This window comes from Grammomys surdaster, unplaced genomic scaffold (genome assembly GCF_004785775.1).
Source record: "Grammomys surdaster isolate TR1022 unplaced genomic scaffold, NIH_TR_1.0 126248, whole genome shotgun sequence".
Lineage (NCBI taxonomy): Eukaryota > Metazoa > Chordata > Mammalia > Rodentia > Muridae > Grammomys > Grammomys surdaster.
In genome coordinates, this window is record NW_021621048.1 from 5883315 (window position 1) to 5904724 (window position 21410).

The window sequence follows — 21410 nt, forward strand, 5'->3', positions numbered from 1 at the left end:
GGGAGGAGGGGGAGGAGGGGGAAGAGGAGGAGGAGGAAGAGGCATTTTCTATAAGCTTCAGGACTGCTGGCTTCACCTGTGGCCCCCCATCTACTGATGACGAAAACAAATTTGTACCAAGTAGTTGATTGTAAATAAAACAAGACGGGGACAAAAAAGAGCAAAGCTTACTGTGTCAAAAACTTTCAAAACTTGAAATGATTGTGCTGGGAAGGCATGAGTGAGGGTGCTTCTCAAGGGAAGGCTGAACAAACCAGGCCCAGAAAGCAAGTCCTGAGCAGTGCAGGGGCCCTGCAGCGGGACTGTACTGTGGAACTGCAGAGCTGTGAGGTACTCCCCAATGGCGGCCATCTGCACATGCGCATTACAGTCCGATTTCGTCGAGGAGAGGCCCTTGGCCATGAGCCCCATTCCCACAGCCAAGGAGAACAAGGAGATAAGACCTGCAGTTTCAGAGGTCTCTGCCCAGGTTTGCCTTCTATGAAATCCTTCTGCTTGCACAAAGCATCGGCATTTTAAATTTGACTCATGCACATATAGGCACCCAATCCTTAAAGTGTTGTTATCAGTGCTTAGTACCTAGCCAGGAACATCTTTTTTTTTTTTTTCTTACTCTTTTAACAACAAACACTCATGAGTGCTCACCACAAACCAAGCCCTCTCCTAGGGGCTACACATACAATCTATCTCACAGCAACTCTACTTGATTGGCAGCATTCCAATTCCGACTTTACAGTTAAGGAATCTGAGGCCAAAGCATATATATTAAGCAGAAAAGCTAAACTCTGCATCAAAGATAGTGTCAAGTCCAAACCCAATTACCTATTAGTTTTTATAAATTTATGTAACTTTTAAAATTATGATGCTCTGTCTGCATGCACACTTGCATGTCAGAAGGGAGCACCGGATCCCTTTATAGATAGTCACGAGCTACCATGTGGTTGCTGGGAATTGAACTCAGGACCTCTGGAAAAACAGCCAGTATTTTTAATTGCTGAGCCATTTCACTAGCATCTATTTATTAGCTTCTTCTTTTTTAATTAATTAATTAATTTACATTCTGATCTCAGTTTGCCCTTCCTCCTATCCTCCCCATCCTTCCCGCTCACCCCCCAACTCCACTCCTCCCCTTCTTTCTCCTCAGAAACGAGCAGGCCTCCCATGGATATGAATGCAGTGTCTTGGCATATCAGGTTGCAGTAGAACTAGGAACACCTTCTATTGTGGCCAGACAAGGCAACCCAGTTAGGAGAAAGGGACCAAAAGCAGGCAACAGTGTCAGAGACAGCCCCTGTTCCTGCTGTCAGGAGTTCTACTTGCAGACTGAGCTACACAACTATTCCATATGTGCAGAGGGCCTAGGTCAGTCCCATGCATGCTCTCTATTTGGCAGTTCAGTCTCTGTGGGCCCCTGTGGGCACAGATAGCTGATTCATTATGTTCTCTTGTGGTGCCCTTGACCCCCCTGGCTCCTTTAATCTTCCTCCCTCTCTTCCACAGGATTCCCCAAGCTCCATCTAATGTTTGGCTGTGGGTCTCTGCATTTGTTTCTATCAGTTGCTGGGTGAAAACTTTCTGGTGACAGCTATGCTAGGCTTCTGTCTGCAAGTACAGCAGAGTATCACTGATTGTGTCACAGTATGTTCTCTCTCATGGCATGAGTCTTAAGCTGGGCCAGTCACTGGTTGGCCTCTCCCTCAATTTCTGCTCCATCTTTACCCCTGTACATCTTGTAGGCAGGACAAATTTTAGGTTGAAGGTTTTGTGGCTGGGTTGGTGTCCCAATCCCTCCATTTGAAGCCTTGCCTGGTACAGGAGATAGCCTTTTCAGGTTCCATGTCCCCCACTCTTAGGAGTCACCCTAATATATTCCTGGGAGTTTCCTGTCCTAAGTTTCTAGCTCTTCCCAGAGATGCCCCTCATTGATTCCAGTTCTCTCTCCCAGTTCTCTCTCCTTCCGTCTTCCCCCCACCAGATCCCTCCTGCTGCCCTCACTGCAACCTCTGGACTCCATTTTCCAGCCCACAGCTCCACTTACTACTTTTTTAATAGGGGTTGTTACCTCCTTCCACGCCTACAGCTCAGCAAGCTCCATGTGGTCTTTTCCTGTTCAAAGCTGGCCTAGAACCTAACTGTGCAGTGCAGACCTATTAGACCCAAGTGTGCACACTGTGTGATCTTTCCAGAAACTGAGAAAATTGATGGAAAGATTTAACTAAGCTTCGGGAAATGATGTGAATTATTTTACAACACTTTCCTGATCTCCAAAAAGTACTTTGCTCCTGTTTTATGTATTGTGTAGTCACAGGAAATTACACACTGGGGAGGTGAGTGCCCAGACTGTAATTGCCTATAAATGCCAAATGCCTCAGAACGAATGCTTGAGTACCACACCAACTAGCTGTCAGGCCACAGGAAACAGTGACTGGTGACTCATGATTCCCATATGAATCCTCAGGATTAACCAAGGTCCGACTTCCTGGTTTAGAATCCCTTCCCCAGTTCTAGCGCAGAATCCACTGGACTCAGAGGAAGGCAAGTGAGCCTCTAGTTTAACTGGCGCCCAAGCACAGATCTCCTCCCCGGTTGCCATGTCAGGGCATAAACTCTAACCTTCTAAACGTACTTGGCTCCAAAACAAAGCTTTTCACTTTTCACATTTAAAAAATGTTTTCAGGAGGTGAGTTCCTGAGGTGATCTTTTTGCCACACATAGACTCCAACTCTCATTGCCCCTATTAAACTCTAATTGCCCCTATTAAAAAGCAAAGGAAGAAACTTTCATGTAGCATATGCATATATTTTTTGAAGATTCATAAAAAAGAAATCACATAAAATCCCAAGTTTCAAAGGTTATGGGTAAGAAAAATAAGGATTTTATATAAATATAATACATTTTATATATAGAATTACAAAGACTGTCATAATAACCATTAACAACTCTCAAACTATTATCACTTTTCCTAAAAAGCGTAATAAATTAACATATTTTGAGATTATTCTTTTAAGAAGCACCATGCCTCTAGTGAAGGATTTTACCAAACATCAGGTTAGTTTTCTTACTGATGGAAGACTGATTCTCTATGCACAAGCAGCGATTTGCCCACAGACTATGAAACAGCCATCTTGTTTGCTACTCATTATTAAAGAAAGCAGTACTCACTAACAACTCTGGAAGTTTTTCCACTCTAGAATCTCAACAATAAAAACAACAACAACCACACTTTATACTTAACGAGTATTTTATATCTTCCAAAGTGGTCCCTACACATTATCTAATAGTAGACATAGGTCGCCCAACAGAGAAATCAAGACATAATGTACTATTTACTCAGGTAATTCCTAGGATTTTCCCTATTAGCATCTTGATTGATGACTGATGTGGGAGGGCCCAGCTCACTGTGGGCAGTACCAACCTTTGGCTGGTGGTGCTGGGTTCTATGCCAAAGCAGGCCAAGTCAGTAAGCAGTGGTCCTCCAGGGAGGGCCTCTCCTTGAGTTCCCGCCCTGACTTCCCTCACTGATGGGCTGTGATGTGCAAGTGTAAGCCAACTACACCCTTTCCTTCCGAGTTGCTTTTTATCATGGTGTTCATCACAGCAACAGGAACGCTAAGACAGCGACCACTGTCACCATAGATTCATTTACATTCTTTTAAATCTAACAATTTCTTCTGGCTTGTTTTCATTCGGCACAAGTATTTTCATAGTATTCAAATCTTTTGCCTACCATTCTGCTGTGTGGTTTCTTATTATTGGGTTTTACAGGTTGCTCTCAGCCCTGATGGGGGTGAGCATCTACTCTTTCACCATGAAGCATGCTGTCAGACGCAGACTTCCCACGGGTGCTCCATTAGACAGAATAAGCTCCCATCTAGTTAGCTGGAAGGTTTGAGGTGTGTGTGTGTGTGTGTTTCTGTAATCACCAATGCATGTCAGACTTACAGTACTTTTACTGTGTCTCTAAAATGATTATACATTTCTGCTTGTTAATATTTTGAATAATTGCAATTATTGATTTAAAATGTTAGCAGTTTTATACTCCTGGAGTAAGCTGTTCTTGATTAGGATGCATTCATTCCTCTTTAGTGTGACTACTGATCAGGTTGGTTTAAGCCTCTTCTGTCATGTCTTCCGTTTCTCTCATTGGTTATATTCTCTCTTCCTTTTATCTTTTCTGGAATTACTCAAATATTTCTAATTCCAATTTATTTCTTTTGATTATTAATTATAACAATTTTGTGGTTACTTTCAGTTTTATAACATACATCTTTTTTTTTTTTTTTTTTGAGACAGGGATTCTCTGTGTAGTTCTGGCTGTCCTGGAACTCACTCTGTAGACCGGGCTAGCCTCAAACTCAGAAATCCGCCTGTCTCTGCCTCCCAAGTGCTGAGATTAAAGACGTGCGCCACCACCACCTGGCATCATACATTTTTTTTTAAAAAACTTGTTACACGTTATCCTTAAGAGATTTTATTCCATGCCACAAAGAACATCAAAATGCCACAGTGGTAGGTAGAGAAGTTGGGCATCACCAATCTGAAAACCTGAATCCAGAATGTTCCAACTGGTAAAGCTGGGAAACTGCAAAAGAAAGCCTGATTAGACAGCCCAGAAATCTGAAAAAACCCACAAGTTCTGAAGCACATCTGATTTCAGATATTTCAGATACGGAATACTCAAGATATACATCTATTTCCCCAACTCTTGGCCTGGGTGCTATTACTATTATAAACTGCATAGCACATCTTATCATTTTAAACTAATTGTCTTTCAGAATCAAATAGAAAAACTTTTAATATGTTGTGTCCATGAAAATAAATTTAACTTTAAAAGTAATAACCTTTAAAAATATCAATAACAATTGTATGTGGTCACCAACGTAGCACCGTGTTCTTCTTCCCTTTGTACAGACCTGTGCCTCCATAGCGCCCCATTCCATCTGTGTGGAGCCTTCCCTTCTATACTATTAGAAGCTGGTTTTACATCCACACGGTTCTTCCTTGTTTGGAATATGTCTTTGCTGGGTTTAGAACTAAGTCAACTGCTCGTCTTTCCATTAACAGTGCTCCTGAGTGCCCTGCCACACTGTTCCCAACAGCACATCTGTATCACTGTTACCTTTTTTATTCTACAAATAACGCCTTCTATTCTCATTGGGTTATTTTAAGATTTTACTCTTACCAGTGGTTTTAAACAATTTAATTACAGTATGCTAATGTTATTTAATTAGAGTGTGCCTTAATATAATTTTTCTCTACTTTTTTTGTTGCAGCTCATTGACTTTCTCAGATCTATGGGTCTATAGTTTTCAACCTGTTTTTTTTTTTCCAGCTCTTATCTCTGCAAATATTTCTTCTGTTTTCTCCCCTCCTTTGAAGGATGATCAGGACATGCATGAGACCATGAGAAACTATCCACATATTTATTGACGGGGGATCAGTAGTTCAAAGTCAGCTGTATAGTGAATTCAAGGGCAGACAAAGCTCAGGATACTGTCTCAATAAATAAAAATAAGTTTGACAGTAAGAGAATTTAAGACTCATGCTCAAGTGTTTAGTAATTTATAAGATATGTATCATTCCATCTGATTCTCAAATACTCCTGTAGGGAAAGCAGAATTAAAAATGAAAGTATGTATATGTATATATGGTAGGAATAAATATTATACTACTACTATTATACTACATAAACTACTATGTTCACGAACCCACTTGTTCCTGATTTGTACATAAGGAAATAGTGTCAGAGAGGCCAACTTACAGAGCAGGTCAAGAGCATCAAAGCTAGGACTATTGTCAATGTGCTCGAGTCTTTGTCCTCTGTTCCTTTCAATAAACCACATGATTCTTGTGTGGCCAAGAGTGATGAAGTCATGCAGTGGGTTCTCAGGGGAAACAAGGAATCATCTTTCTACATGATATTCAAGAGCGAGATCTGAGCCTCTTTTGTGTAAACAGTAAAATGAGATGAGCTGGAACAGAGGTTTACAAAAACAATTCCGTGCATGGTTCTTTGTACTTTATCAATTATAATTTAAAATGAAGTTCTCCTTTTTTTTTTTAAAGAACTAAGACCCTATTTTTATTATATATAACAGGAATTGAGTATCAAATTGGGCAAAGTGGTTATAGCTCACGGTCAGCAGCCATGAGACTAAGGCACAAGGATCCCACGTTTCCGATCAGCTTGGACCACATAGTAAGTTCCAAGACAGATTTTTTTTTAAGTAGGGGGTTATTATCACCAATAAGCCGAACACTGTCATGAGGTATACATTGCAGGAAAAAAGCATGGCAAAGTTGGAGTGTTGCATAAACTAGTGTTAGCACAACTACTGACTTTCATGGTAAGATCATGAAACACTAAAAGAGCTGAAAACATGTCCAAGTGATGAAAAATTGGGTTAGAAAATAAAGATAAATATAGATGCCTGTACCTCCCCTACAGCACTGATTCGTTTGTTTGTTTGTTTGTTTGTAGACAGGGCTTCTCTGGGTAGCCCTGGCTGTCCTGTAACTCAGAGATCTACCTACTCTGCCTCCTAATTGCTGGGATTAAAGGTATTTAAATTAAATTAAAATTAATTCATTTAAAACTAAATGAATTAAAATGTAAAGCTGCTACCTAGCTAATTCTTAAGAGTTTTCTGATGTTTAGTATTTTTAGTAAATTACACAGATTATAAAAAAATTACATATTGATCCAAAATCTTCATATAATTTCAGGGTGTTTGAGGACATACACTTCATTCATAAGCCCATTCTTGACCTTTGCACAGATTCATGGGTTCTGAACTGGTAACTCCAAATATGTATATTTATCTGTATACATGGCACACACACATGCACATGTCCAGGTGAGCACACACAGATGTGTGCAAATGTTTATGTAAGCACGCACACATAGAGGTCAGAGGTAACACTGAGTGCCTTTCTTGATCGACTCCACATGTTTGTTTTTGTTATTGTTTTGTTTTGAAGCAAGGTCTCTCGCGGTACCCGAGCTCTCAGATTTGGCTTTGCTGGCTAGCCAACAGACCCTAAGGATTCCTCTGCCTCTGCCTCCACAGCATGAGCAGCCATGCCCCCTTTGAATCTATGCTGGTGACCAAAATTCAGGTCCTTGTGCAAAGGCAGCAAGCACTTTACCCGATGAGCCATTCCCACAGCCCTTCTTCAACATTTTAAATGAACAAGTCAATCAGCAAGAATCTCTGCTGTAAGACATTATCAGTAAGCAGACAGGCTCTGTCAGTGGCAGATATGCCCACATAATCACAATAACAAGTCTACTGACTAATGTACAAGAGAATACCGCAGGAAGACAGATGAAGGGACGAATATTTCAAGCATGAGTTCTGACAATGATTTTTCTGAGTGGCCATGGAGACAGGAGAGGCATCTACATTTCTGACGTGGGCGTAACCAACATTCCTAAGGTCTTGACTTGAAAAGCAAATCTTACTACTGTTATCACTTTATTTCTGAACTTACAGTTTCCTTTTAGACTGACTGTGCCTATTAATGTATTCTCTAGCAACTCCCACTTCTGGGAAGAAGTTTCTATAGAGACTTAAAATAGTAAATTAAACAGGTTAAACACCTCACCTCTTCTTCCCAGATAAGACAATGAACAATAGCAATAAACACCTTGGCACTTGCAATTCAGTTACTCTGAATTCTGTACTTTTCATAGATGAGAGTACTGAGACCACACTCTTGCTTCCCAAGAACACAACATGGTCACCAAGAATGACAGTACCTATCAGGGAGCAAGAGATAAATATTAGAACAGCTTATGCACTTGGTTTAGCTTTATGAATTTTTAACATATATTTTCAACAGCTCAGTAACTTGGTGCTTGTGATAGATGATTCTATGACACAAACAGCTAAAGGGAGAGGCAAAGGTATTCCATAAGGGAGGCCAGAGGAGGGGAGGAGGCATTCCTTAAGGGAGGCCAGAGGAGGGGAGGTGCTCCGTAATGAAAAGGCTGGGAGCAGAAGACATGGCTCAGTACTTGCTACTCTCAGAGGACTTAAGTTCAGTTTCCAAGTACTGCTTTGGGCAGCTTACAATCTCCTATAACAAACAGGCTCCAAAGGATCTGGTGCCCTCTTCTGGCCTCTGGAAACACTTGTGTGCATGTACACACACACACACACACACACACACACACACACAATTTAAAATATTTTTTCTAAATAAAAGGTTGTACAGTGGACCATCTTCCTTCCTTCCTTCCTTCCTTCCTTCCTTCCTTCCTTCCTTCCTTCCTTCCTTCCTTCTTTTTACTTTCAGGATGTGCAATATGATACACTTTGAGTATACCTGGCTGAGTGGGTTAGGAAACTGTACAATCCAGGTGACACCTAATCTACCTTCACTAAACAGTGAACAGCTTTCCCTATACTAGAAAATTAAATAAAAGCAAATAAGACTATGTATTGGGCAAAAAAAACCTCAAAATTATCAAGATTATTCAAAATACTCTAGTGCTAAGTCACTGGCAGTAAACATTATCCTGTGTATATATGTACTATGAAGTACTAGCTAAGGAGACAGTAAAGTCCTTACCACTAACAATACATTTTTAAGATCTTATTTTCATTACATTTTATTTAGTTATTTGTGGGTATGCACACATGGCAAGGGGAATCCATGGGCCATGTTACATATTTGGAAGTCAGAGGATAGCTTATAGAAGTCAGTTCCCTCCTTCTGGCATGTGGATCCTGAAGACACAGGATGTCTGGCTTGATGGCAAACATGTTATACACTGAGTCATCTCACCAGAACACAGTGAGTTGAACATGAATACAGTAATAAATTAAAATATACACAGGCTAGACATTCTATATCCAGAATGCTTGTCTCAGACTCCAGGTTGTTTTGGATTTTGGAATGTTTGCCATTTTAATAAAACCTATTTCTTAGAAGTAGCATATGCCTCATATGCTCTTACTGATGAGGAGAGGTGAGAAATTTAAAAGGCCTGGAGCTTTCTAAACTGTTTTTGAAGGAAACTGTCTTTCTAAAAAACATAGGTTGCTTCCCCAGATCCAGTGAATAGTGAAATAGTTTTTAAGCAAGGATGCTGTCTCCATTTTAATTCTGGCTCTTCCAAAAAAAATTGGATTTATTTATCTAATTTTACATGTGTGATTAGTTTGCCTTCATGTATGTATGTGCATTACACCTATGCAGTGCTCACAGAAGCCAGGAGACAGCAACAGATCCCATGAACTGGAATTATGGATGGTTGTGAGCCACCACGCATGTGCTGGAAACTAAACCCAGGTCCTCTGCAAGAGCAATGGGTGTGTTTAAGCACTGAGCCATCTTTCTAGCTCCTCATTCTTAAAAATAAATTTGTTTGTATTACATAAGAAGCTTATACTCAGAGCATGAGGCCATTCCATATCGCCTGCTGCTTTAGACGTGGTTTATATGCCCACATGCTTTTACTATGAGAAGAAAACTTAAAATCCTGAGGATCATTAAGAGGGACTTTTGGGGGCTTAAGATATGGCTCAGTGGTTAAGAGCACTGACTGCTCTTCTAGAGAACCCAGGTTCAATTCCCAGTACCCACGTGGCAGCTCACAACTGTCTGTAACTCCTGTTCCAGGGATCTGACATCCTCACACCAATGGAAATAAAATAAGATTAATTTTTTTTTTTTAAAAAGAGGGACTTTGAAAGAAACAAATCAGCTTCCAACTTTGTAAATGAGGTTTAAAAAACAAAAAGCATCTTTGCACCGTTCACCCCTTGTGGTTTGCTAGACCCTTCTGCTCTTCTGTGCGTTGTTGAGAACAGCATCCAGAATATTTAGAAGGAGAGGAAAAAATAGAAACTTTGATTTTTCTTTTCTCTTTTCTTTCTTTCTTTCTTTCTTTCTTTCTTTCTTTCTTTCTTTCTTTCTTTTCTTCTTTCTTTCTTTTTAGGACAGAATAAGAAACAGCCATAATCTTCCACTCTTTAAGAATTCAGGTCCAGAGACACTGTTTGAGATTAAAATTCAACACTAAAAAGGAAAAAGCCAGGCCATTCCTCGGCAGCACACTTGCTAGCTGAGAATGTGAGCACTTTCAGCCCCTTTGTGGTCCAAGTGCTGCGGAGTCTCCCAGACTCCTGTTACCAGGATCCCAGCAACAGAACCCTCTCCAGCAGGGACTGTGGTTGGTAAGGATGTGAACTTTTTCAAAAGGCTTGATAAGGCTACACCGTGAACATTTGTAGCTACTCAGAGTAACCTAATAAGGGTCATCAAATATCATGCTTTGGGTGGTAAGCTGATCTAAACTGGGGATCATAAAGGGATGTTATTCCCCCAGCTCCACAAGAACACAATTGAGCCACTGGCTGGTTCATTATTAGAGCTACACAAGGGTCCAGCCTTTGTTGAAGTCTGGGCATGACATAGGAAAAGCAATTTGGCTTCCAAAGAAAGCGCCGAGGAAGGCTTGGCTTGGTTTTATTGTTTTTTAAAACTATGTAACATTTTTCTATGGTGAATCACTTTCTAGGGTTAGCTTGTCATAATGTGTTTGTCTCCCTAAAAAGAGCCACAGAGTAACTCTATACTGTAATTAATTCAGAAATGCTTTAAAAGTTTGAGGGCTTCCCAAAGCAGAGCAGGTGAGTCCTAACTTCATCCGGAGGTATAAGCCTTCATGGTCCCTGAACAGAAGAGCATGCTTCACTTCTGAAAGGCTCCTCCGTTTTGCAAAGGAACAAGACCTCAATTCTTCCACATGAGGACCTATTCAAATCGTCAGTTGTATCACTTTCCGAGTTTCCTTGATATGCTTGACATGCATCATTCACGACCGGCTCAGCTTTACGTGGCCTGGGAACTGCTCAATTTCTGCTTTAGCAAGAAAACAGTCTGACTCACCAGGTTGAAAGGTGGCATGCTCACACAGAAACTGCTTAAAAGAAAACTCTTTCAAAAAAAAAAAAAAAAGCCGGGCGGTGGTGGGGCACGCCTTTAATCCCAGCACTTGGGAGGCAGAGGCAGGTGGATTTCTGAGTTCGAGGCCAGCCTGGTCTACAGAGTGAGTTCCAGGACAGCCAGGGCTACACAGAGAAACCCTGTCTCAAAAAACCAAAAAAAAAAAAAAAAAAAAAAACCAAAAAACCACTGATTGCTGTCCCCAAGTCAATGCAATGGTGAAATCTAAATCTATCTCCTATTAATCTTGGCTTTTCAAGACTTAGAATCGCAAAATGCAAATGAAGAACTTATTACAGTACAGATACTCTCTCACTCACTCCTAGATGCTCAGACTCAACACCACAGCCCGGCCCTGCCTGCTCTCAGCTGTTTGAAAAACATAGCCATAGAATCTCTTCAGGGTAAAAAAAAAAAAAAAAAAGAGTTGTGTTTATCTACAATAGAACTGTAGACTGTAAGAGACACTCACTGGTCTGAAAACCTCGGGCTTCAAAGCAACAGCACACACACCTTCCAGGAGGCAACACCAGTGACTATTCAGTTATTTTTGCCTTTCTCAAATAGTTCATATCCATTCCAGAAAAGAAAATCAAAGTCCAGCCAAGAATAATGTGCAATTTTAAAATCCAATCCTGAAAAACCCCAAAGCCCTCCTTCTTATCAGCCTAGAAGACACGATTAAGAACTGTGTGACCATCGTATCAAATATTCTTTGGACTGATTATGCAAAATAACCCCAGAGCAAGGAAGAGCTTGCTGAGAAATTCCATAAGGTAAATTAACTCAATTAAACAATCACACAGAAACAGCAGCAGCCGTGTCTGAGTGACGATCCTAGTGGACAGGAAGGGTCTGCATACACACTCTGCATACATACCTGCTTCCTCAGGTCTTAGCGCCTGGCAGGCAGGGGTCCTGAGAAACAAACTTGGAAGCTTTAAAATCCAGCCTGTCTTGAGCTGTGCCTGTCCTTGGATGGTCATGTGAAAAAGTCAGTGTTTGACCAAAGAACAAGCAACTGTCTCTATGCTGAAATAAATGTTCTGTCTACTACTGCAGATCTTAATCTCAAAAGAACTTGGCCTAGGTAGAAAGGCCAACCTGGAATGCGGGTGTGGCTTGGAACTATGAAGAAATATATTAAGAGGTAGAACTGTAGATGTCATCACCATTTCTAATCTACAACAGTCTAGAGTACTTTAAAAACGCACAATGAGGTCTCACCTCCCTGGAAGTATGCTCACACAGGCTTTGAAACCAGACTGTGCTATGAACTCTCATACTGTGTTTATAAATATTCCATTGTCTCTTTAATTGTAAATACCAAGAATTTTAATCATGTGAAAACCATAAACAATTAACATTAATTTATGTTTCCTAGAAAGAATTAAGAAATTGTGTTAAGACAAAAAAAATAAAAAAAGACAAAATATCCTAACTCCAGAGTCACTGGACTAATTTGAAACAAATATAAACATTGTCTTGAAACAGTAACTGGAAACACTGTATGATTTATGCAGTGTTAAGCTAGTGGTAAGCCTCAAGGGTGAGAGTCCAATTCTACTTTTGAATGGGCCCAAGTATAATTTCCTTATCTACTTTATAGCCCATGTTTATGGAATGGCAGCGGCTCAGTCTGAAACATCTTTTATAAAGCCTCCATAAAAAGTGGATGTTACAAAACAGCTTTCTAAAGTGAAAGGAAAAGTAGTTTTGAAATTCCAAGTAACTTTAAAATAAAAGTACATTAGAATATGTACTTTTAGAATTTCACTTATATGACTGTGAAATTCTAGACATGCACACTAACCGTGGTGACCAACAGCAGAGTGGCCCTTGTCAGAACACAGAGATCGCCTAGGAATAACATGCAAAGGAACAGGAGATGACTTTCAGTAGCAATGCAAATATGGGGTATTTTTGATTGTGGTGACTTTTATGGATGTATACACCTGTCAAAACATAGCTACCTGCCACTTAACACAGATGCAGGCCACTATTCCTACGCTATGTCGCAATGAAAAATACACAGGTGCATTTAAACAGTTACTCTCTTCTATATGACCACAAGTTGATTGAATTAGACGAGTTAGGCAGAATTTCTAGAGACAAATATAAAGAAATATATTCTGTCTGGGTAGCCCAAAACCACTCCAGAATAGTTCTGGGATATAAGATTAACTTTACCAGTCTGTCTCCAACACAAACTGAGAATATTTTTGGGAGCACTGAGGACTTTGGGAATTCATAAATGCATGAAAACTGAGACATGACTGCTCCGAGGTATGGCTGAGGAGAACGTTTCATTGTAGATATGAGGGGAGAGCAGGGCCAGAAGCATCTAGAAAAGTCCAGACTGAGTACGGCCATGAGAGGAGAGAGAGGTGGGAGAGCAAGACAGGAAGGGAAGAGAGGAGAGAGGAGGAAGCCAAGAGAAGAACCAGGAGCTAAGAGCAAGAGAAGCCAGGTGAGCCAGGAGAGCGCATGGCCAAAATCAAAGCTGAGCTCTACAGGAGAAAAGAGAAGTGAAGCCTGGGGCTGGAGAGGTTTAGGTGCCTTATGCCACCCAGAATGACTCTGTTAACAGTCACTTGTGAGTAGGGACTGAGGGAGACCTGCAGCCAGCGTCCTCTTTGTCATGTTAAACAGGCACCTTAGCCATCTGTCCTGAGTTTCTTTGAGACCTAACAGTCAATAGAAAGTTGGATGAAGTATAACCATTCTTGCACTGAAAATTCCACTCTAGGAGACCCTCCATGTAAAAGAGGCTTCCATGAGAGTGGCCTGTAGGCACTCCTAAGGCAAGCCTGCAGAGCATTTTCTTAATTTGTAATTGATATGGGAGGGCCCAGCCCATGGTGGGCGGTGAGTTCTAGAAGTAAGCAGATTAAGCAAGCAGTAAGCAGCACTTCCAAGGCCTTTGCATCAGCTCCTGCCTCCAGGTTCCCATCTGGTTTGAGTTCCTGTCTTGGCTTCCCCCAGTGAACTGTATCTTGGGATATATGAACCTAATAAACCTTTTCTTCCTCAAGTTGCTTCTGGTCAAAGTGTTTTAATGCAACAGTAGAAACCCTAAGACAAAAGCTGTTTTTTTCCAGCTTCAATTTGTCATAGTAATTTTTTTGTTTTGGTTTTTTATGATGGACACAGTACATAAAAATGTAACTGACAGCAAAAGTGAAGAGCCACGGCTTCAGAGTGGCCTTTAGAGAAGTTTACTACAGAGCTTGGGACTGGGCTGGTGTTTCAGTGGCTACCTTAATCTACCTGTATGATGTTTATAGTCATGAGATCAGCTCAATAAAATGTTTTCATCTAATAAGTTAATATTATAATGTATTAATTTATTTAAAATAAATCTTAAAATACAAAAGTAAAAACTCCATTATTTCAAGAAGATCATTTATAATGTTTGTGATCCAACCACTATGGTAGGAAACTGTGTGTACTGGCCAAGTCTGATTTGCCCTACCACTATCCCACAAAGAAAGAAAATCAAGTGTCTGTCCTGTGTGGCTCTTCAAAAATAGATCCTAAGTAGTTATTATTTTTAATTTTGAAAGTATAGAAAATGATAAAAATTTATAAAGTAAGAAAACCTAAATTGCTCCCAAGCTTACCATTTGGGGACAAATAGTGCTAAGAATGTCCAGTCTTTTTTTCTATGTGTGCATAGAAATTTAAATTGGTATATATAGCTTATCTATTATTTGCTATATATAGTGTACCTATTATTAGGAAATTCCTTCCTGGTGTAGTGGTGAACACTTTTGTTTTGTTTTGTTTTTGTCTTTTTTGAGACAGCGTTTCTCTGTGTAGCCCTGACTGTCCTAGAACTTGCTCTGTAGACCAGGCTAGCCTCAAACTCAGAGATCCACCTGCCTCTGCCTCCCAGATGCTGGGATTAAAAGTATGCACCACAACCAACAACCTAGCTCATCTCAACATCTGGGAGGCAGAGGTAGGTAGATCTCTGAGTTCCAGGCCAGGCTGGGCTAGAGTGACAGCCAGGGCTATACTGAGAAATTTTGTTGCAGGAAAAAAAAAAAACCCTCCCATGAAAGGATACAGGGAAGGAGGAGGTGTATTTCACATACATTATATACTTTTCTAAAAATGTCCCTATGTTACAGATACAGTGATGTGTGTAATTTTTTTTTTAATTAGAAATCAATGTCCTGGCGGCATAGCGGGCTTTACCGAGGGCAAAAATGTCTATGGCTAGTGATTTTTACCTGTGCTACTACGTCGGGCACAAGGGCAAGTTTGGGCACGAGTTTTTGGAGTTCGAGTTTCGGCCGGGCGGGAAGCTTAGATATGCCAACAACAGCAATTATAAAAATGGCGTGATGATCAGAAAAGAGGCCTACGTCCACAAGAGTGTAATGGAAGAACTGAAGAGAATTATTGACGACAGTGAAATTACACAAGAGGACGACGCTCTATGGCCGCCCCCTGACAGGGTTGGCCGGCAGGAACTTGAAATTGTAATTGGGGATGAACACATTTCTTTTACCACATCAAAAAATAGGCTCGCTTATTGATGTAAATCAGTCAAAGGATCCCGAAGGCCTCCGTGTATTTTACTATTTGGTACAAGACTTGAAATGCTTAGTCTTCAGCCTCGTTGGTCTACACTTCAAGATTAAGCCAATTTGAATTGGATGTTTTTGAGGTTATTTATATATTTAATTAAAGGAAGGGTTTTTCTATTGACAATTTTAGGATTTTTATGAATGTGAAACTTTTGTATATAAACTCACTATATGAAAAAAAAAAAAAAGAAATCAATGTCCTTGGATTAGGTATGTATCTCAGTGGTAGAGTACTTGCCTATAGAACTCCCTAGGTTTGGGAAACAAAAGAAAGAAAAGAGGGGCCTGGGGAGAAGGCTTAACTGCTCTTTGCAAAGGATGTGAGTCTGGATTTTAGCACTCCCATCAGATGGTGCATAAAACACTTGTAACTCCAGCATATACAAGCACAAATTCACACACAAACACAATACACATCAATAAAAATGGCCTTTCTTGGGCTGGAGAGGTGGCTTAGCAGTTAAGAGCACTGACTGGTCTTCCAGAGGTCCTGAGTTCAATTCCCAGCAACCACATGGTGGCTCACAACCATCTGTAATGGGATCCGGTGCCCTCTTCTGGTGTGTCTGGAAACAGCTCCAGTGTACTCATATATATATATAAAATAAATAAAATCCTTTTTAAAAAAATGTCTTTCTTTAAAGGAAAATTATTTGTGTTATTAAACTTTTTTTAAAAGCATGTCTTTCATAATAGTTCATATAGTCTGATTGTACCATGATCTATCTAAGCCTTTGTGTTGGTACCAAGGTGGTTTAAAATGGGTTTGTTCTTAAAAAACACTTCAGCAAGCACCCTTGAACAGAGACAAGACAGGGAACGAGGGACAAAGCTTTGAATCCAGTTTCTCCAAAATTTTACACATTCCATTCTATTTATAAGAAATGTCACTGTCTACTCTGTTGGGAACTGTTGTGAGCAGAAAGATAGGCAATGTTTTTTCTTGAATACCTACTGTAAGTCTCAACCAAATTTCCAGAGAAAATCCAACGGCTTGATCTCAGTGAAAGGTATGTGGAAGAGCTGGGTATGGAGACCTGTACCCAGACTCCCTGCTGCTCGGAAAGCTGAGCGAGAAATCACTTGGGCCCAGGAGTTTGAGGACAGGTTGGGCAATATCATGAGACTGTCTCAAAAGTAGCAATAATAAGCCAGGCAGTGGCACAAGCATGTGATGCCAGTACTTGGGAAGAGGAGACATAAGGATCAAGAATCTAAGGTCATTTTCTGCTAGACAGCAAGTCTGAGGCCAGCCCATAATACATGATAATCTGTCACCAAAATAAGAAAAACCTGCTGATAAAAACAGTATAAAGCAAAGCAACACTGTTACTGATAAGGCCAAGTGTATAATGTGGTTTCAATATCTGTGAATATTGAGGGAACCATGATTTCAGTGATCACAGTACACATTAATTACTAGAAAATAAAACTTTTGTGTCAAGGGTTAATGAGATGGCTCAGCAGGTAAAGATGTTTGCCTGATAACCTGGGTTCTGTCCAAAGAAACCTCATGGTAGAAGGAGAGAATCAATTCTTCCAAGTTGTCCTCTGACCTCCACACCCACTCACTACACACACACACACACACACACACACACACACACACACACAGAGAGAGAGAGAGAGAGAGAGAGGGAGGGAGAGAGAGAGAGAGAGAGAGAGAAACTTTTTTCAAATTTAAATGAAATTGTGTATGCAACTCAAATATTTTGCAAAGTAAGAACATTTAGAACATGCTTGATTGTATCCTCAGGGCACGAGCCTCATCTTTAAATCTCTATAAACTCACACACACACACACACACACACACACACACACACACACACACACACGGAGATCTGTTTCTAAAAGCTTTGTCACGGTGTCTGGAAGTGTGTGTGCAGAGTTTATAACTGTGCGTGCATGTAGGCCAGGACTTAACGTTAGACATCTTCCTTCTCACTCTTTAACACAAGGTTTCTCACTGAACCTAGAGCTCCTATTTCTGCTAGACTGATGGCCAGCAACTTCCTGGGACCCAGCTTACCCAGTAGGTAAGAACTTGGTAAGAGTAACAGTTTGTGAGTTCATCAAGCTCTATACTTAAAATTTATAACAGTTCCTGGGTGTCCATATTAATTAAATTTCAAAAAATAAGGAAAAAATGTCATTGTCCTTGCCCTCAATATATTTACTAGGTAATCTGATAGAATATGAATTAATACAACACTCAGTAAAATAAGAATCAGAAACCTCATCTTTAACAACCTTACTTTTACTCATTTATATTAGACTTTTAGCAAAGTTTTTTTACATGAATGGTCTAAAGAAACAAAGCATGTATCTTGCAGAACTTGGATATATAGATAACACTGTTTAAATTAAAGTTATTTTGATTCAGTACTTACACTCAGTTCAATTAGTGGCTATTAAGTATCTCCTGTGGCCAGAATGCTGCAGGGACTTCTCCAATGTCTCACAGACAGGTGGAATAAGACACTACCCAGAACTCCAAATCAGCCTTTGAAAAACTGGCAAGTCACAGGGATTCTTAACATCCTAATTCAGCAACTGGGAAAACACCAATAGATCCAGACTTTCAGCATCTGGAAATGTTCCTTAGAATAAGTAGGTGACAAACTTGTTGTGACTATAATACATGTGGGTAGCTAGAATGAAAGACAGGGTAAGTATGTGAAGGAACGTGAACAAAGACACATGGTGGGGGGGGGGAGCCTGTGACACGAAACAAATACAGGTGATCCTGCTTCAAATCAGAATGCTTTTCCCAAATATAAATTACCAAAGAAATAAGCACAGCATAGATTCTCTCCTCTTCCTGCACATAGGTAAGGGCTGCTGCAGCTCTGTCTGACTTTTAAGTCTTGAAACAGACCTCTTTGAAGTCTGGTCAAGATGTGGTTTGGGGTTTTGTTGTTGTTGTTTGTTTTAATCTCAGAAAAATAGCTAGTTAAGTCACATTTTCTGTTTGTTTGCTTAAGATTTTATTTTATTTTAGGTGTAGGGGATGGGGATTCTGCCTGTATGTAGGCATGTGTACCACATGCATACTTGGTGTCCATGAAACTAGAAGGAGTCCAACTGGAACTGGGTTACAGATGGTTGTGAACACCACGAGGGTCCTGGGAACTAAACCCAGGTCCTCTGCAAAAGTAACAAGTGCTCTTAACCATGGTGAAGGGCAGGGGACTCAGGATGGATGGATAGATGGATGAATGGATAGATAGATAGATAGATAGATAGATAGAGTCAGGCAGGCAGGCAGACAGACAGACAGACAGAAAGACAGACAGACAGACAGACAGACAGACAGACAGACAGACAGACAAGTATCTTTCAAATCAGAAGAGGAAAGAGATTCAAAGTACAGAGACACTTAACCTATTGTCCTTAAATTTGACTGTGGAGAGAAGAAGACCTGAGCAAAATAATGCAGGTGGCCTCCAATGTTCGAAATAACCCCAAGTTTATGTACAGCAAGAAGGGGAATCTGAGAGGAGCAACTTCAGCCAACATCTGCAATGAGTCCCAATAATGATGTGTCCCTAGAACCTCTAGAAAGGAATATAGTCCTGACTTTTGTCTAGTTACACCTAAGCCAGACATCTGACCTATAGTACAGAAAGGTAATAAATGTGTGTCACTTACACTGCTAGGTTTGTAGCAATGAGAGCAATTGAGAAAGGTAATACAGATTCAGACAGTTTTATTCAAGACTCAGCTAATTCTATCAGCTTGGCCTTGGACAGGTCACAAGAGAGGACAGCTATTACTTGGAAGATGGGGGTAGAGTGGAGATAAGAGCAGAACAGAATGTTTTGTGAGAGGACCAATGTTGTCTTTACAGTTCACCTTAAATAGATTTTCCCCTCGGTCACATTATATAAAACATACTGGATGACTAGCTCAGGACTGTAGCAATGCACAGGCTCTGGAGTCAATCCTTAACTCTGAAACAACAACAACACAACAAAACCAACTTAGAAGTTAGGCTAGGATTTACTTTAGCAGCTTAAAAAGACAAATACTTCCCGAGACAGAGCTATTAATTTAACAGGCTGGCAAGCCAAGGATGGGTAAGGTTCTGCACAGAGCCTTACCAACCTAAGACATAAGTGCATTGCTTTTGATAATGTAGATTCCATGACAGGTAAGGAAGGCATTCTTGTCAGAACAATATAAGACAGACTCAGTCTAGTTTATGCAATTAAAAAGGGAGAGATGTGGAGAGCTTTTAGAGCTACCTGGTAGGAATCTGACATAGGCCAAGGACAAGGAAATGGACTGCAGGCAGGATTCTGACATTAGGCTAGAACAAAGAAGTAACTTCAGGCAGAAATCTAAATCCTAGGCTAGAACAAAGATTTAATTACAGGCAGGAATCTAAAACTTTTAAGCTAGAACAAAGAAGTAGGCTTCAGGCATGAAAATCACTTTGGGCTAGGACAGGGAAGTAGGCTCAGATATTTTAATCACCCTGATAAGCCCTTAGAAACAGTGATCTTAGGAGTGTTCACGGAACTCTGTTATTGTCCTATGTTTTCTTTGACTATCTGGGTTTATTGTCTTGCTAGTTCCTTGACTATTTGCATCTATTGTATTGCTAGTTCCTCAACCTAGAATTGACCTTAATACTTGCATGTAATTTAAATGGTATAAAAGCAAAAAAGGAGGAGGAGGGATGGGATAGGGGTTTAGTGGGGGGAGGAGGGGATAACATCTGAAATATAAATGATTAAAATATCAAATAAAAAAATCTAAAAAGAAATTCTATTCCAAAGAAAAAATAAAACATCAGTAAAAAATTTTTTAAAAGGCAAATACCACAAATTGTTATGAAATATAATGTGGGGGGGGAGGGAGGCTGGTAGGCCCATGTCAAGGTGTCACCCTGAGAAATCACACCATGCAATAGACCTAATAAAGGAGGTTTATTTGGGGGAAGGGGAGAGAATGAGGGCCTGGAGGAGGGGTAGGGGTAGACAGAAGGGAACAGAGCCAAGAGGGCAGAGAAGGGGAACAGAGAAGAAAAGAAAGAAGTGAGGCCTGCCACATAGGAGCAGGGAGAGAGAAAAAAAAAAAAGAGACTGAACTGGAGTAGCAAGCAGTCCTTTTACATGCAGCACCTGGCTGCTGCAGTCATTGCTAGGTCCCCGGGAGGAGCCTAGCTTTTTGCCTATAAGGTAACACCAGTAATGCCAAGCAAAGGCCTTTGTCTTTGTCAATGGATGACTCCCAGAGATGGTTCCTGCGACCCTGCTGTTCTCACTAGCAGTCCTACAAGCAAACCCTGGAATGACATGAAATACAGACCTCATTACTCCCAAGATTCTCATTCAGAAGTTCTAGGGAGAGGCTTGGGAACCTGACCAGGAACAGAAAATTCTGAAATTTGTCCTCTAGTAAATGACTGGTAATGCTGGGGCACTCCCATCTTCTCCCCCAGTCTCCCTAGACCTTGTCTGCTCTGAGCAAGACCTCAAAGGCAACTCTGGTCAAAGGTTACCCTAGAAGCTAGCCCATCTAAGAGAAAACTAACTGGTTAACTGCACAGGTTTGACATGAGCAGATCTGAATCTGCTCTGACCTTTTTGTGTGCTTTGGGCAATCCACATTATTTTCTGAGCCTCCAGTTTGTCTTCTCATTTGCATAAGGGAAGCAGAAAACCTACCAACCCACAGTGTTGCTATGACAGCTTCAGCACAGTTAGGTCCTATGATTACCAGCATATCACACTTCTATTTTTAGAGGAAATCTGGGCAAAATAAGCATTCTGAAACCCTCAGAATTTTCATTCTTATAACAGAATGTAGAAAGATGGACTGTTTAGTGGAAATAAGCTTCCGTC

The 21410-nt window shown here is 40.5% G+C and overlaps 1 protein-coding gene and 1 pseudogene across 1 annotated transcript in view; one reads left to right on the forward strand and one right to left on the reverse strand.

The window, feature by feature from the left end:
• The window catches only part of Pls1 (plastin 1), a 90346-nt gene that overhangs the window by 47987 nt on the left and 20949 nt on the right, over positions 1 to 21410 (reverse strand). The window lies entirely within an intron of this gene.
• On the forward strand, positions 15158 to 15621 carry LOC114613575 (annotated as a pseudogene).